The following is a 15,288-nucleotide window of genomic DNA, read 5'->3' as shown; positions in this document are numbered from 1 at the left end:
AAACTAAGACAGTGCCTCCAAGGCGTAGGCTTTGTTAAACAGACATGGACAGCACAAGAATGTGAAAGATAAATCATTCAATTCGATTTTTATTAACAATAGATATACATTTATAGTACACATATGTGACTCTTGGGATTCAGATCCCAAGGTCTCTTGGACTGCTTAGTCTTTTCGAATTCCACACTAACCCTTTAGGATTAGGTGTCCAACATTCCCCCCCTTAATCCGAAGGGTTATGTATGAGTCCAAGAAGAGAGCTGTAATACAACATGTGGAAAAAAATGCATGGCAGCACTGGGCTGATTGTGCTCTATGAAATGTTGGTAAAAAAGGGCGGTGGTTTAAGGATGACCACCAACACTGGAACGCTTAGTGCAGTTCCCGGAACTCTTCCAAAACTGGCAAGAAACTGAAGTTTTCTGCTAGAGGAAGTGATCCTATTGTTTCAAAGAGGGAAACCTTCAACCATAAAAGGGAGGTCTCACCCGCATAAAAGGTAAAACTTCAACCTGAAAAGGGAAGTCTCAACCTGTGATGGTTTAAGGATAACCAACAACTCTGTGATTCCTGAAATGCTTCCGAAACTGGCAAGAAGCTGAAGTCTTCTGCTAGAGGAAGCGTCCCAGATTGCCAACTGAAGGCATGTTCAGGCATCTTTGTCTCTGGCTACAACTCTGAAACTGGTGTGGCAGGTTGTGGCTCAGGCTCGCTTGATGTGACTTTGAAGCTTGTAGATGACCATCATTTCCCCCCTGTTAGATACAAGGTGAGAAGATGGAGAAAACTCAACTGCAAGACTGTTCAGTACTCTGGAACAAGTTCTGACATGTGTTTGGAATATCTTCTTGGCTGTTGATGCCCATTGCCAAGAAGCGATCCATCCAATATGAATCTTTGTTCTTGCAGGACGTTTGTTTCTGAAGCATCTGTGTGAAGAATGACTGGTTTTATGGCAGTGCTTACATGGATGAAGATCAAAACAGTGATCTTTCAAATGGCCAACTCGGTCACAGTGTTGGCATTTCACGATCTGTTGTTGTTGTTGTTGCTGTGGAAGAGGGGCAGAGTCTGGAACAGCTGAAACTGAACTGTCATAAGGAGCAGTTGAACTATCATAAATGAATCCAGCACTTTGAAACTGAATGGGCTTGACATAGTCTGGAATATGAAAAGACAAGTCCTTGTCATATCCAAGACCAGTTCTGTGCTTGTTGTGGACAAGCTGTTCCCAAGGTCTGATGATGGGCTTGGGAAGTGCAGATTGAGTTTCTGCATCTGCATATACAACCGCTGCTTTATTTGAATGAACTGTAACATTATTGATTTGTTGTTCATGGGAGTCTGTTTCATTGTTCTGAACAGAAACAGGTTTAGAATGATGACTCCACTGCTGTAATTCTTCCTGCTGTAGTTTTGTTTCAAGCTGCAAAAACTCAATATTCTCATGTGCAGTTTGCAGAGAGGTTTGGATGTCAAAGAGAGTTTCTTTGTTAACTTTGACCATCTTATCAACAGTGGAATGAATTAGGATATTCAATAACTTTAATGCATCTTCAAGTCTGGCCATTTTTCTTCAATGTCACTTAAAAAACACAACTGAGGCAACAACAAGAGAAAAATAATATTGTACGCTTACTACGAGATATTGTAAGGGCTTATCAAGTGGCAACAATGTCGCGAAAATGGTTGATGGAGCAGGACCTGAGTAAGCTGGATGTTACCAAGTTAAACTACAATAAACATTTCTCGTCAAGCTACAATAAACATTGGTACAATTGGGCACATGGTAAATCAACAGTCCACAGTTCGTTTCAAGAGTGAACTGGAGCATAACATCACCAATGCAAAAAGAATATATAAATGTGAAGATGAGCGCTGTCCTCAACTTCAAACTTCAGAGCATCTAGCTGCTATGGAAATCATGCAAAATCTCTACAAGAAACTGCTCCAAAATCTCTACAAGAAACTGCAAAAAAATGACTTCAAAAAATGTCTTCAAAAATGCTTCAAATTCACTTCACAATGCTGATCACTTCTCCACGAATCACTTCACTCAGAGGTTGTTTCAAATTGTTCCACAGACAACACCAAATCTGCTTCGAGGTGGCTTCAATACTGCTCTTAAAATCTGCTTGAGCATGTGCCAAGTCATAAAAAATTGTTGGTCATTGGAAGATCAACCCAACAAATCGGATCTGCAACAAATAAAACTCCTTCAAGGCAAACAATCCAGGTAACAATCCGAGTTCGAATCTGAACAAGTGCTCAACAGAATATTCACCTCAACAGAATATTACTTGAAAAAAGATGACTAAACTCAGAGATAGTGAAACCTGGTATACACACTGCCCAGAAAACTTCAACAGATGTTTATGGTTTGACCCTTCTCAAGGAGTGAAGTAGCATAAACCTCAGGACCATATAGTCTCATGATTCATCCACATGGATCAATATAATATCAACTCCTAATTATAAGCCCTTGCTAAGAAAAATGTTAGTCGAATAATCGCTATTCTTTTATCTCAAGCTATCACAACCTCTGCTATAACAAAGTGTAACGATCTAGAAAATAATGTTTCTCAGACCAACGAAGACTCAGCAACATCAAACTCTCAATGACCTTATTTACAACTCCGCCATTTACTTATCGCACTGCCTTGCACCCCGTAACAGGTTCTTGCAACAAATTCATAAACTGGCTTATCACACTTGTTCCGAGCATACACTCTGCGCACTGGGTTACCACGATGCGTTCACGCCACTATGAAATCAATTGATACATGCAAGATTACACCTCCATCGATACCATGTGTTTTCTCATTAAACTAATTATATTTGCATTTGAAATGCATAAACCACTGCAGCACATAAAATTCACAAGCTTATTGCTCCTCAACGTTTTCACCTTTTTTTTTTGCAAATATATCACTTACATTAATGTGCTTTTCTCATCAAAACAAGAGAATCTGAAATTTGCATTTACGCTGGATTTATCCTTTTGATCTAACAAAATTGTAACTGTGGCCAGATCTGGCACAAAGAAAAAATCTCAACATCTTCGATTGGACTTCACTTTTGAAGAAATATAAGCCAGGTGGGACAGTATACTGTGGCCCACCGCAACCAGAAAGAGTCCAAGGAAACCAAGATACTTCAACGTGGTGAAGAGATTTAACTTGACCCAGAAAAGAATATATAGGACCAGCACCGCCAGTATACCACTGTGGAATAATATGGCTGAGACCAACGGCAGGCCAGCTGTGGAAAAAATTTTAAATTCACCCCTAAACTCCAAAGCCCAATTAGAAATCCAAGGAAAGGCAATAAAGTAAGAGTCAAAAATGCATAAGAGAGCTCAGATGGAGGAAGCTTTTCAGGTGTCCGGAAAATATGTGTTATCTCAGCTGCAGGTGCGAATCTTGAAGCAATATCAATAGCTGCTGTGTTAAACGCTGTCAACCGATGCCGATACCAAGCCGCAGCAAACAGGAGCCAAATTCCTTTTTTTTTTTAAAACAAGAAACACCAAACCGCCTGCGATTAGGATCTCACTGTTCAGTTATGGATTCTTTTTCTAAAACAAGAACCTTGTTGCTTGGATGAGAAGGAGCAGATCAAGAAACATAAAAAAGACCAGAGCCGGTCTCATTTCGCCATGGTGCGTCGTAAATTCCGCATAGGGGAAGTCATCGCGGAAGTGGTGTGCGGAGGTGAGGAGACCCGTAGAATTAATGGTGGCAAAGTCATTCACGTGCAGTGAATACGACACCTTCTGTTGTTGCGCGCGTCTTCAACAAAGCGGCGGTGCAGCGTATCGGCGGCCCCGAAAATGCTGAGGAGACAAAGCGATTGAAGCCTCCCTTCAAATGCCACGATTACCTCATTCACGTTACCCATGGCTCTCGGCTCCCCGACAGCTTCGAAAACAATGATATCAAAGAATTCGTGAAGCCCTGCGTCGAGCTTTTCGTAAAGATAGCGAAAGATGTGGAGAATAAGATCCAGCCGATGCCCCAAGATCCAAGGAATTTCGATGGATGTCTCAGGAAACGTTAGAAACTCACTGATGGTTCATGGCGGAATGAAGGGAGCCATCACTACCTTCTCGGCCTACGGAGACTACAGCCGTTTGTCCAAGGAATTTCGATGATACCAGGGGAGAGCAACGTTTCTGCAAATCGGCGTCAGGGCAGATTATTCAACGCTCAGGTGCATTAAAAAAACGCATATTCAGCAGAGCAGAATTATGGATAATACGTTCTCTGACTGCCAGTTATGGATTCTTAATGAATGAGCGGATTGGTAGAACGTTCCAAGCAGACAAACGTTCCAGGCAGAGGTCAGACAAACGTTCCAGGCGTTCCAGGCAGCGTTACCGTTTCAGCTCTGACATCATTTGGTATGCAGCTTCAGAAGAGCAGGGCGCAGGTACAGCGCAGGGATGGCAGAATTAATGGAGCGTTACAGAAGACTAGGCCAGCTCTAGTCAGCACTATTCAAGGCAACTCAGACCAGTTGCTCAGGGAAAACAGGCCACTCATCAAGGCTCTGATACCATGTTAAACAGACATGGACAACACAAGAATGTGAAAGATAAATCATTCAATTCGATTTTTATTAACAATAGATATACATTTATAGTACACATATGTGACTCTTGGGATTCAGATCCCAAGGTCTCTTGGACTGCTTAGTCTTTTCGAATTCCACACTAACCCTTTAGGATTAGGTGTCCAACAGGCTTGCTCGCTGAATCTTGCTCTTGTCTGAATCGATACTCTGCACTCTGCAATAAACATCAATTTGTCTAATCCAATTTTCTAGCTTTTCTGCATTCAACTCTCCATCATATATAGGTAAATAAAATTTAACATCTAGTTTAATCAAAGATTCTTTCTTTTTATGTTCAGGTCTATGTTGTGGCCAGCAACAACCCCCCATTTTATTTAGTATTAGTACTAAAACTAAATAAATGGGGACCCTTCTAGAATAAAAAACTAGCACTTATATTTCCCTTTGAATAAAACACACTATCATAAACTCAGGAAAACATTCACAAAATCCAAAAAACTTAAGTTTTATGATAAGTTCTGAATAAAATCATTCTCTTAATGATAAAACATCACATCACAAAAGGTTAACAGAATGATAAAATCATTCTCTTAACGATAAAATAAATGATTATTACGAAAAGGATTAGCGATATTTCGAAGCAAATCACAAAATCGCTTTATCGTATATTGGCAGGGCTCATTCTTCAATAAAATATTTCTCATAATCTGATACCACATTATGGGCATTAATTTCAATTTAGTGGTTTATTGATGGTCATTTATGAGATAAGATTTAGATCTGATCGAAAGGTTATTTCACGTAGGGTGATATATTTGATATGATTTCAAAATTAAGAGCTTTCCCGTCACCTTATCTCTTACCATTATTCTTTCCTTACTTGTAAACTTGTAGGAGCGGCAAGCAGAATAATATACGCAGCAGTGTTCAGAGCGTAATGGGAAAGAAGGGAAAAGCTCTGGTTGTTGAGGACAAGGAGATGACGCCCTTATTCACAGACACCACTTGTACTAGAGATGCCGACATATCCACTTGGGAAGGCATGTACAATCTGCTCGAAGAAGAAAACCCCAGAGTTATGGAAGTTAAAGCAATAGCAGACTCACATGGGTCATCTAAAGCATCAATTACTAAACTTGCATGTTCATTCCTGCACCAAATAGTGGCAAGGCCTAAGATACTTCCATATACAGACATGGTTAAGTGGGTATTGGATAGTGTTGATATAATAGACAAACAATTCAAGTCACGAAGCCAAGAGCTCATTGGGTCATTCACCCCACAAGATTTAAGGCTTATGTATCATTTACCAGAGCCGCAAGCAAGCTACAACAAACAGTTCGTGGAGAAGTTCACCAAAGAAAATGAAGATTTGGCGGAGTGCACCAAGAACTGGTCAGCAAGGGAAGAACCATTGAAAAATGACAAACACGGTATGTACAGTACTGGTTCCCTCTCCTCCCCGTATTGTTTTGCTACTGCTATGCTATGTAGACTATTTGGAAGACCCGACATCAACAAGTTTTCATCCGAGTGGCTACCCCTATTAGATGCTACCACTAACGCCACTATTATGGGTTGGGATTAGATATTGTTTGATAATTTAGCCTCGGCCATTTGGAACTACTGGTCTAAAAGAAATACCTCTCAGAGGATTTATCCTCCTTTCCTTTTAGCTGCTTATGTTATGGATGCAATATGTTTTATTTCCAGATTTCCTTTAATGCGTTGGAAGTGGACTATATAGAATCCCTTGCCTATTTTCATTTACCATAAAGAATTGTGGGATTCCAATTTTATTCCGTATTTTTACAGAATTTGTCATGGAGTCATGTTACCTCTTCACAGAATGTTGTATAATAAGAACGCTCCAAGATTTTCCCCCGAAGCGGAAGTTAATATCCTCCCGGTCAGAAGATGGTTTGGGGAAGAGTTTTTCACTTATGTCAGAGTATTTGGAAGCATTTCTTCCCCCCATGTGTTACCCTTGTATGTACCTGATAAGTTATTGGCTCGAGAAATTGCCTACCAGACCTGCGAGGTGGGAGGAATGAGCAAAGAATTGAAAGACAAGAAGAAAGCCATCTGGCCACAATTTCCTGTGGCCTGTGGGGCCTTTTCACTGTTTGATTTAGGTCATGCATTCAAAGAAGTAAACAACATGCTGATTCTACGACTGTTTAAATTTCTAGGGAGACAATTCGACCCCTATGATATCATTAAAAATTTTACTACAGCTGTCAAGATAAAAGTATTTTCTAAAGAAGATGATCTCTTTGATGATATCTTCCAGCAGAAGAGTACACTGAAAGATGTTTTGCATATGGCTCAAATTCAATTTCCCCCAGCGGAATTCCATGAATTCAAACTGTACAGAGAAAGGAGACTAGCAAACATCCCCTTGGATAAGTTGCGCTTAGAACTAATAAGGGAGCCAACTCCCAGTATCAGTTTAAGTGGAAGTTCGGATACAGACAAGTCCAGGTCTAAGTCTAGGAAAGAATCACTGGAATACTCTAAACAGTCTGAGAGAGACCATAATAAATGTAAAGGGTCAGTTAGAGATACGGCCCAATCTAAAGAGCGCCCAGAGCAATAGGTCTTGACTACACCACAGGTAAAGGTTCCCCCTCCCCTCATCCAGCCACCAAAGCCAGTGAGAACTGAGCTAGATAAAGAGTGGGAAACATTCAATGAATTGATTAATACTAAGAAGCAGAACACGAAGACACCTGAGAGTACAATGCAAACAATGACAGATATGATCATGGAAACAGTCAGCAATGCTCCAGAAACATAGTATATTCCAATAACCCCATCATCTGAGATCATGCTAAAGATAGAGGAGATTCCTCCTCTAGACATATTTTATAGTCCATAGCACAACACAGTGGTAAGAAGGTAAAGAAAGAAACGAAAATTAGACAGCGTGCTCTCACCTGAGGTAGAGCAGCTAGATTTCCTTTGGTGAGACCCTACCATTGACCCTACTGAAAATCTGACTAAGTTATCCCAGATCGCAGGAGCCTATGCTTCTGCTACCATTGATAAAGCATCCGAAGTACAACAATTACTTAAGGATAGAGAGGAACAAATCCAAGTTTTGCAGCAATAGCTACAGCAAGCTAGTGCCAACCGAGAAGTAGAGGAGAAATTAGAAAAAATACAACAAGATTTTCAACAGATGCAGCTAGGGTATCAGAGCAATTTAGCTGAAAATGAAAATCAATTACAATCTATGGTAGAATTGCATAAATACGACCCCAAAATCACAGAATTTGTCTCAGAAGCCCTTGCCTTAAATGACCAACTTTTGCAATAGCAAGAGGCACTATGCCAAAGAATATCGCAATGGAGTTCCCATTGAGAGATGACCGAGAAAATTACAAGTCAAGTCGTGGATTTACAACATGACTATGATTTAATTGATAAAATAATTTCTGATTATTTGATTTGGTAGGGATCGAAGGAAGGGAAGAAAGCAGGCGCGCTCATAATCAATGAAGCCCACAAAGAAATGCCTTTCCATAAGTGGGATGCACAGATTAAAAAGGCAGAATAGGCAGCCAAAGAAGCAACGACAACAGCAAACAACGTCATTGACTGTGTCAATGAAAACTTGCACAGAGCAAACCTCATATCAAAGACCGATTCGGGATTTCTGCCAAAGGTACAACAACTACAGACAAGCTGGAGACAGAAAGTTGAGGAAAAGACAGAGTCCATCAAGAAGTTAACCAATTTGAATTAGGACACTTACTGGCAGTACTTGGTTAAACCACACAGTCAATGTATGACTCTCAAATGCCTTACAAACTCTACTGAGAAGATAGCGCCAACACTTGTCGATTTTGTTTTCGCAGGACAACTAAAATTGGAGGTCGGCCAACCGATGCTCCTCAAGCCGATGCTGAATGCTTGCGATCTCAGAGAACATATACATAGATAGTTAATTTCCAGATACAGTTTTAGTTTTATTTTTGATTTATTTTTGCCTTAGATGAGGATGGTCATTTAAACCTTCTCCTATATTTTTGTAATAAACTACTTTTAGTATTTATGTAGTAGTATTTAAAACCCTCTCATGCATTTAGAGAGGGGTCCTGAAATTTGTCAAAAACATTTACTCAGAATATGCACTTCTGCACCCTCAGAGGAGGTTTTGATGAATGAATGGAACTATATTTATTGATATCTGTGTTTAATGTCTGCTACTGAAATGCACTTCTGTACTCTTAGTAGATATTTAATTAGAAGGAGATAAATCTATATTGCTGAAGCTCATGAGTAGAACTTGTTATCAATGGTACTTTTATCTCTTAATAATTTCTACTTATGTGTCAAAGTAATATTTTATGTTCAGTTATTTATATATGAAGGCTTGAATGTTTGAGTTATCATTTGGCACTTTTGTACGGTGGTGACTATTCTATTTGTGCTTTAATGTATGAATGATTTATGATACTATACGCTTCTCACAATTGTTTCGGCTAATTTCTTATACGAAACAATTTATTTTTAACGAATTATTTTCTAGTAGCAATTGAATGATCTTTATTACCAATTGCTGTTAGAAATTATTTTAGATCACATAAATGAAAAGTTAAATCCCGGGTTAGTTTTAGAATTAGATATTTTTGTTCATTAGAATAAAATTGCATGTTTTAAATTAGACTTAGATTAAAAGCATTTTACTTAGAAATCTTTAGGAAAGGAAATATCAATTCTCATCATCACACACAAATTGGGAAACTAGTCCCATTATCCCCACTTGGACCCACCATCCCAAACGGAAAAGGAGCTGCTTTTAAGGTCTGGACCGGGTGGGTATCCCCCTTGTTGTAGACCTGATTTTTGGGGCTTCAACATATTTGACGCTAGAAGGAGGTTTTGAACCTCCAAATGGCTAGTAAATCTAAATCTAAATACCATTCTGAGAGTAAATCGCCCTCAACATCTCCGCCGAATTCTCCATCACATTCCGAATCTTTAAATATTAAGCGAGAAGTTGAGAAAACAACAACCACTGCCACAAACCCAAACATCTCAGATAAATCTACTATTGAACCTCCTAAAGTTGAGTCTTTGATCCATAAACTTCAAGGATTTTCTATATCACCAAAAAAGTCTGAAATATATCAAGGTAGTGTGACTTCACAATACAATCCTTCTCATCCTTTAACCAGATTGCAAAGTGAAAAGTTTGGTATCGAACCAATTGAATTACCTCTACCTAAAAGGAAAAGAGCAAGGAAGTCACCTCAAGGGTCTGATAGTGAGACTCTTTCATCATCAACATCCATTCCAACTTCCCCATTGCAAAGTCAACCATCCACCCCTCCACTTTAAGTTGTTGTCCATCAGAGTACTAGAACTGTAACATCCTCGTCCCTACCACAAGGAACTTCGTCTGCGCTTTCCTCTGTTAGTAGTTCAACGATGGCCCAAAATCCATGGAATAATCCAGGGGCAGTCACAATGCCTGTGCCCTTGAGTCAATTATTGGCCCATCCTAAAAAATGGTTGCCCAAGTTTAATCCTGAAGTAGGCATGCTAGCAGAAGAACACATAAACAACTTTATGTTATCGATAAATTTAAATGGTGTTACTAATGAAGATGTTGTTGTTAGACTCTTTCCTTATACTTTACAAGGAGCAGCTGGATCCTGGTATTTTTCATTACCATCAGGGTCTATTACTAGTTGGGACATTTTCCAAGAGCAATTCTTGACTAAGTTCGGTGATGATAGATCGGCAACACTGATCAATGATCTATCAAATCTAAAGACTGAATTGAGAGAACCTATCAAAGATTTTATCTCGCATTTCAACAAGCTTTTGAATAAAATTCCAACTGCTTCCAAGCCCAACGAAGAAGTTCAAAGTGAATGGTACATATCTACTTCACCATCGAACATAGTGATCTTTGTTGATAGAGCTAACAAGACAACATTAGCCAAAAACATGAAGGAAGCGATAGCAGTAGAAAAACGTATCTTAGCTTTGGAAAAGAAGAACGTTGTCGATGAAAGAAAATATAAGAAGGCTACTTTTAGAGATGATCCTAAGAAAAAGCAATCAAAAGACCCATTTGATTTAGAAGGATTGTAGAAATTCCTAAAAATCATGTCTAACGAAATGGTTGATATTAAAAGACAAGTAGCATAGACTTCTTCTAAGAAACCCTATAAACCTTATAGAAAAAATCCTTCAACTGATTCAAAACCTCCCAATGCTATATCAAATGCAGAATCTGAAGGAGAAGAAGAGGAAGTTTCTAACGAAGAACCTACTGATGAAGATGAAGTTGTAGAGTTACAGGGAATGTGGGACTTCATTCTTCCAAATGAAGAGGATCAAAAGGCATCACCAATTAGTACCAAAAGTAGAAATCAACTCGATCCTCCACAACCTAGTTCTAAACAGAAGAGTGCAAGCTCAACATCTAAGGACAAAGTCGCAGGTAAGAAATCATCACCAAAAGCGACTCAAACAAGCCTAGTCCAATCCGATTCATCAACTCCATCTAAAACACTGATTGTTTCTAATGAGATGGAGTATAATATCATTGAATACATGAAGAATACTAGGGCTAACATTACTTTTTATGAACTGAGCAAATTGAAACATCAACAGAAGCTACTTTTGAAAGAGTTACATGTAGTACCCGTTGCACCTCTTCCCGTCGTTGTAATCTTAGAAGCTTCTCATGAGATGGGAAAACCTCCAACTAATATGACAAATAAAGTTGATCCAAATGATATTGCTTTAATTGGAGGTAGGTCAAAATCCCATACTCCTCCATTCCTTCTTACTTACGAAATTTTCAATAAAAACTATTGTTTGGTAGATTCAAGAGCTTCATCTAATATCTTACCTAAATCAATGTGCAAAGTTAAATGTCCAACCTCAAAAATCTGCAGTACGCATAGTTCAGCTAGACCGATCACAGGTTGAAGTAATTGGTGAACTAAATCAAGTTACCATCAGGCTATCATCTAATCCAAAGGTATGTCAAGTCATTGATATTCTAGTTGCAGACATTCCTGAATTTTATGGTTTAATTCTTAGTAGGGATTGGTCTGAAAAGCTTCACGGATATTTTGTGACTGACTGGTCACATATGTGGCTCCCTTACAATAGTAAACCAAATCAGATAAAGGTTGAACAAGAAAGACACCAAAAATACATAGTGATGGAATTGGAAGGAGAAAATGAACTTGTAGCATACAACAACAATATAATTGGCAACTACTCCGTTGACTCTTTCTTTGGAAATTTTAATGCTCATACTTTGCCTTATTTAGAACACTCCGTTTTGTCTCAAGTAGAAAACTTTTCTCAAATAGATAGTTCCAAATGCGTTAATTTTGTAGATAGTCTTGTAAATAACTCTTTATTCTAGAAATTATTTTTTGATGGATCTAAGTCTAGTGATGGATTAGGAGCAGGATGCATATTAGTTAGTCCAGAGGGGAATAAAACTATGCTAACACATAGAATCGAGTTCGATTGCTCAAACAATACTATAGAACACGAAGCTTTAGTGCAAGGACTGTTCAAGGCAATTGGACTAGACATCAAGTATCTACAAGTCTTTGAAGACTCTGAAATTGTGATTAAACAGGTACGAAATACTATACATTGTCTATCAGGTCATTTAAAGCATTACCAATTTTTAGTGCAAGATCTGACTGAACATTTTGTAGCATTCAATATTTCATCCATTCCTAGACTTCAAAATGCTAGTGCTGACCTCCTGGCTAATGTAGCTTCCAAGCTCATTCCCTCAAAAGACTATAACCCAGAAAAATTCTCAATCGAATTGATCTTTAGGCCCTCCATCCCTGATAGTGTTACCAACTGGAGAATTTTTAACAACGATCCTGATATTGTAAGCTTCCTAACATCAGAAGGATCTTACACCAATCAGATAATTGATGAGGACCGACATGACAAGTAGATACAACAAGAGATCACTAATAATTCTATACTAAAATCTGTAGTCAAGATGGAAGACCTATATGATTTGAAAGATAGATTTAAAAGGTCTACCAATTCAAAAATTCAGAGTTTGACTCTGAACTATGAATTAGTAAATCTAGGAACGGATACCAAGCCATAGAATATCAACCTAGGTCTTGGCCTAGCCTCAAAAGAAAAACTAGCCTTTGTTCGTCTCCTGAAACAATACAAAAGTGTCTTTGCCTGGAATTATGATGACCTTAAAACTTACGACACTTTGATTATTCAGCATACTATCTCGATGATAGCCGATGAAAAACCTGTCCAACAAAAGCTGAGGAAGATCCATCATAATCTGGAAAGTAAGATTAAATCTGAGCTTAATAAATTATTGAAAGCCAAAATTATTTTTCCCATTCAACATTCTAGATGGGTTCCCAATATGGTCCCAGTCAGAAAGAAAAACAGAGACATTCGAATTTGTATTGACTTTCGAAATCTTAACAAGGCTTGCCAAAAGAATAATTTTCCCTTCCCGCCTATGGAACAAAAATTGCAAGCAGTTGCAGGATCAGAATTAATGTCCTTTTTAGATGGTTTCTCTGGCTACAACTAGGTTCTGGTCCATCCTGATGATCAGCTAAAAACCACGTTCAGAACCAAATGGGGTACTTATGCATATCAAAAGATGCCTTTTGGTTTGATTAACGCTAGCACAACATTTATAAGGGCCATGGATATCGCATTTAAGGGATTAGTAAACAAATCAATGGTGATTTACTTGGATGACATAACAGTGTATTCTAAAAAACATGGTAATCACCTCAAAGACTTAAAGCAAATCTTCCAACGCTGTCAAAGGTATGGGATTTCACTTAATCCCAAAAATTCCTTTTTTGCATTAAGTGAAGGAAAACTTCTTGGATTTATAGTGTCAAAATCTAGAATCCATATTGATCCCAATAGAATTAAGGAGATTTCCGAAATATCCTTACCACATAATAAGAAAGCCATGCAATCCTTCCTTGGCCAGATTAATTTTGTTAAATGATTTGTTCCAGATTTCTCAAGGATTGTGTCACCATTACAAGCAATGATCAAGAAGAATTCACTCTTTAAATGGGGCCAAGAATAATATGAAGCATTCAATCTGATTAAGCAAGTGATTTTCAATGCCCCATCCCTAGCAACTCCAAATTTTTTCGATCCTTTCATTTTGTACACATTTGCCTTTGAGAAATCATATGCTACAATACTCACTCAAGTCAATCAAGATAAAGAAGAAGTCCCAATTGCCTTCTTTAGTTCAAATTTACAAAGGGTTGAATTAGATTATTCTAACGTTGAGAAACAAGCTTATGCTGTTTTCAAAGCAATCAAACATTTTAGACCCTTTCTTCTTAAAACCCATACAAAAATCATAGTATTGTTTCCAGCGGTAAGAAATATCTTAGTACAGAAAGACGTGGGTGAAAAGAGAGCAAATTGGGTCACTGCACTACAAGAATACAACACTGAGATCAAACCAGCAAATATTGCAAAAGGTTAAGGATTTTGCAAGATGTTGGCTAGAACATCGCTTATTTATGAAATAACATCTCCAAATCAAGAGGTACAAATGTATGAGGTAAGCCTAAATGATATTGATTCGAGATATGCTAACATAATATTTTATCTAAAAAATGGATATGCTCCTTCAAATCTAAATTATACAAAGAAAAGAGCTCTAAGATTGAAAGCCAAGCAATATCAACTCGTAAATGATGTGCTTTTTAGGATGAATTATGATTATGTTCTACGATATCTTCAGAAATCTGAAGCTAAAAAGGTGTTGCAGGAACTCCATGATGGACCAGCAGGTGGACATTATGTGGGAGATGCTATAGCACATAAAATTTTGTGCGTAGGATACTATTGGCCTACACTATTTAAAGATGCGCATAGCTATGTAAGGAAATGTAAAGTTTGTCAAACTGCTACTGGGAGACAAAAGAAACCATCATTGCCTTTGCAACCACTCAATATCGATCAACTGTTTGATCAATGGGGATTGGATATAATAGGTGAGAATGTTCCTCACTCTTTTAAACAGCATAGGTATATCCTTACAACTACAGATTATTTTACTAAATGGGTAGAAGCGGTTCCTCTCAAGACAACTAATGCTAAACACATCATTGATTTCATAGATCAGTTCATAATTACTAGGTTTGGTTTACCCTATGCTTTAATGTTTGATAATGCATCATATTTTTCTGGAAATGCTATGACTGAATTTTCACTTAAAAAAGGTTTTAAGCTTAAATATTCTACCAATTATTACCCATAAGGGAACAGGTTGGCCGAATCAATGAATAAAAACATAATCATAATCATTAAACGAACCAATGATCAAAATCATAAAAATTGGCACAAATCTTTGATGTATGCTCTGTGGGCAGACTGAATAACCCAAAAGGCTTCCATTGGCACTTCTCCATTTAATTTAGTTTACGGGAAAGAAGTAGTTCTCCCAACTCATCTAGAAATTCCTTCTTTGGCCTTAGTTCAATTTATTGACGAAACACCAAGTTCATCTTTACAACTAAGACAATTGCAGATCCTTAAGCTAGAAGAACAACGAGAACAGGCTAAAATTACACACGCTCATCATCAAGCATTAGTAAAGGCTTCCTTCGATTCAAACATGGCATCTAGGAAGGATTTTCAAATTGGGGATTTAGTTTTAAAATGGGATAAGGCTCACAA

The sequence above is a fragment of the Pinus tabuliformis genome, chromosome 3_1, assembly GCF_031772625.1.
Source record: "Pinus tabuliformis cultivar Carrire ecotype Pingquan chromosome 3_1, CPIR1, whole genome shotgun sequence".
NCBI classification, from domain to species: domain Eukaryota; kingdom Viridiplantae; phylum Streptophyta; class Pinopsida; order Pinales; family Pinaceae; genus Pinus; species Pinus tabuliformis.
Note: the sequence above shows the minus strand (reverse complement) of the source record.